The sequence below is a fragment of the Ovis canadensis genome, chromosome 14, assembly GCF_042477335.2.
Source record: "Ovis canadensis isolate MfBH-ARS-UI-01 breed Bighorn chromosome 14, ARS-UI_OviCan_v2, whole genome shotgun sequence".
NCBI lineage: Eukaryota > Metazoa > Chordata > Mammalia > Artiodactyla > Bovidae > Ovis > Ovis canadensis.
In genome coordinates this window covers 20,826,942-20,830,527 of record NC_091258.1, presented here as the reverse complement: position 1 = coordinate 20,830,527, position 3,586 = coordinate 20,826,942, and the positions used below count along the sequence as shown (strand labels likewise).

Here is a 3,586-nt window from a genome sequence, read left to right as displayed (position 1 = left end):
ATCTTTTTTCATGTATGAATGAAAACCTATTTCTAGGTTACTGGAACTGGTCCAGGATGCACAGCATCTCCTGATGCTCTTATCTTTCCAGTTTAACAATGCTTTCAACCCCCAAGACTTTATTTTATTGTGAGCTCAACTATACTTAAAAACCTCATCTGAAATATGTTCTGTTTTTTGTTGTTGTTGTTCATGCTGATCAGCTTGTGAGACCTTAGTTCCCCGAGCAGAGATCAAACCAGGACCCCCTATAGTGGAAGCACAGAGTCCCAACCACTGGACTGCTAGGGAATTCCCTGTTTTCTGGTATTTTAGAATAGCTTTTATGTGGGAAGGTTTTCAGATGATCTAATCAGCCATGTTATCAGAACTGATATCCCACGCATAAAATTTTACTTTTCCTAGAGGGTGAGTGGAGAGTGAAAGGAGTTGGAAGGAAGGGAGAAGTGAGAAGGGCATGGCGAAGAGAGGGATTGTAGGAGAGCCTTCTTTTCCAGGTGCCTTCATTGATGTTTGGACTCTTGCTGCTTAGCTGGTCCATAGTGATCAGTTTCAGCATCATCTGGGAGGTTTGTTAGAAATACGGAGTCTAAGGCTCCATTCTAGATCTACCAAGTTAGAATCTGTATTTTTATTTTTGCTTTCTTTTTGCCACACCATGCAGCATGATCTTAGTTCCCTGACTGGGGATTGAACCCATGCCCTCTGCATTGGAAGCTCAGAGTCCTAACCACTGGACCACAAGGGAATTCCTGAGAATCCGTGTTTTAATAAAAATCTCCAGGTGATTTGTGTGCACATACAAATTTGACTGAAGACTATTTCTGATCTAATTAACTTCCATAAAATGGCTATTTTTGGGGGGTCAAAAACCTTCTTCCATTCTTGTTGACCACTCTTGACTCTGGCTTTATCTTTTTCTCCAGTTAATTTTTAAACACTTTCCTGAAATGACGTTTGTATTGAGGTTTTTGAGAACATTCCTATTGGTGATATATTGAGGAAGTGTTACTGTGACAGACTGTCATATTGAATGACGGCAAAATCTTAATGCTGGAGCAAAGCCATTATGAAATTCTCAGGGTACTTGCTTTCTACTCAGCTCTGCAGGGTAGAAAATTGAGAAAGGGGAGCGTTCTGTATAGAGGGCTTTAGAGAGAGCTATATAGAGAGCTTTTATTTTTCACTGGTGTGTTTGCTCTGCACATGGAGGATTCATATTTGCTCATACCCCAACAGTGCAGAAGAGCTCCTTTTGCTCCACATGCGCACCAACATGTACTGTGTCCTGTCTTTTTGATACCGTTCAGACAAATGTGAGGTGATACCCTGTGGCTTTTTTGTTTTGTGTTTCTCTGATGAATACCATTGTTGAGCATCTTTTTGTATACTTGTCCATCCATATGTCTTTGGGAAAATGTCTATTCAGTTCTTTTGCCCATTTTTAAGTTGCTTGTTTTTAGCTTTTGAGTTATAGGAGTTTCTTATATATTTACATTTTGGATATTAACCTCTTATCAAATATATGGTTTGCAAATGTTTTTTCTCATTCTGATTGTTTTTTCATTTTATTGTTTCTTTTGCTGTGCAAAGATTTTTAGTTCAGTGTAGTCCCACTCGTTTATTTTTGCTTTTGTTTATGCTTTCGATACTGCATGCAAAAAATTGTTGCCACAGTTTCAAGGAGCTTTTCTTTCTCCCTGCCCTCAACCCGTCTGGCTAGGAACTTTTACAGTTTCAGGTCTTATGTTTAAGGTTTTAAATAATTTTGAACGTGTATTTGTGAGTGGTGTAAGATTAAAGGACTTAAGAAACATAAGAACCAAATGTAAAGTATGACTCATGCTTGGATTCTGATGGGAACAAGCCAACTGAAAAAAAAGATTTGTGGGGATAGTTGGAGAACTTTTGAGTATGACTGGATTTCAGATGATGTTGAGAGATTACTGTAATTTTGTTAAGTGTGATAATGACATTGTGATTATATTTTTAAAAGTGTCCTTTTCAGTCATACATGGGTTTTGGAAGTGTTTATAGTGGAAGAGATGGGTGTGGGATTTACTTTAAAATACCAGCTAACAAAGTGAGTTTGAGGGTATTAGGTAAAAATGAGATTGATCATGAGTCTGTACTATTGAAACTGAATGGTAGATTCATAAGATTGTGTTATACTTTTCTCTCTTCTTCTATGAATGCTTGAAAATTTCCATAATAAAAAATGTTTTTAAGAGTCCTAGATTTTTAGAGTCAAGAAGCAATTTCAGCAAGAAGTATGATTTGTCATAAATATGTGCTTTTCTGAGAAAAGGACTCAGTATCTTTGGTTCTTTCTAAATGCTTAAGATTTATCTTGAATTTTGAAAACAAAGGACAGCCTTTCAAGAAAGACAAATGTTGACCTTGGAAATGCTAGGAGTGGAATAGAAATGTGTTCACATAATGTTATATATGTATCCACACGGAAACCTACTCGTAACTCTTCCGAAGGCTTTTTTTCCTCCCCAGGGCTTTATTTTCTATGACAAATTCCCATAATTCCAAAATGTGTATTTCAGATTTTGTTGAGTTATCAGAATACTGCCATGATCAGGAGTTTGGAATCAGACACACCTATCTATATTCAAACCCCAGCTCTGCCACCTATGAACTGTGGTGATAGAGGGAAATTTTACTTAAATTCTCAGAACCTTGATTTCTTCAACTATCAAACGGGAATAATTATAGTGCCTACCTCATAGAGTTGTAGTGAGGATTAAATGACTGTATCTCATGTGTGGAGAGTTTAAATGATCATGTCCTTGGAATGCTGTGAGTGTCCATAGAATCCTAGCTTGTCTCTATGTGTTAGAAATCTAGAAACTCAGGAACACGGCCCTTTGGAGACAGATGCCTCCTGTCTGTCTTTATAACTCCATCTCAGTTGCAGTACATAACTTCTTGTGTCACTGTAAGGCATTCACTCCTCTGAAGCGCATTTGTACAAAATTCCTCTATTTCTGGAGCTGACAACTCAGAAGTGCAGTTCCACGTATTTGTTTGTCTCATTTCGTTTGGGCTTGGTTTGTCTTCTCAAATTCCCCCAGGCGAAGAGAGTGAGATGTGAAAACTAAGCTTAAAGACCGTTTTCTTGATTGCGGACGGCACTTCTAGATACTGCCTGGGCTACACAGATGAGCAAGGCCAGCCTGTGTCCTCAGGGCCTCAAACGTGTGTGTGTTCAGAGAAGAAGGAAGGTGGTGTGAAAGGAAAGTTTTAGAGTCAAGGTTTCACTGGAATCTTGGCTTTCTTGCATATCTTTGGCAAGTCATCTCTTCTGTCCTTTGAACCCCAATTTTCTCAGTTATGAAATGGAGTTTTCTACGTCACCCGTTGTTGGGTGGATCAAAGGAGACAGTGGCATTGCTTTTGAACCACACAGTGCCATGCATACGCTCACTGATATTTTCGAGAGAGTGTCCAGCTCCTCTTGGCATCCCAGCAGGCATCAGAACAAGCAGGGAGCAACGCCTGAACACTCTGTAGGCTGCTGGAGCGTGAGCTGGGCCTAGGGAGGGTCTGAAGCAGAGCCTAGCCCCACTGTCTTGTT

The 3,586-nt window shown here is 39.3% G+C and overlaps 1 non-coding gene across 1 annotated transcript; it reads right to left on the bottom strand.

Annotated features, from left to right (window-relative positions):
• Window positions 1-675: 675 nt before the first annotated feature.
• On the bottom strand, window positions 676-748 carry TRNAG-UCC (transfer RNA glycine (anticodon UCC)). Its single transcript has one exon. It is a non-coding gene; the product is annotated as a tRNA-Gly (tRNA).
• Window positions 749-3,586: the final 2,838 nt, after the last annotated feature.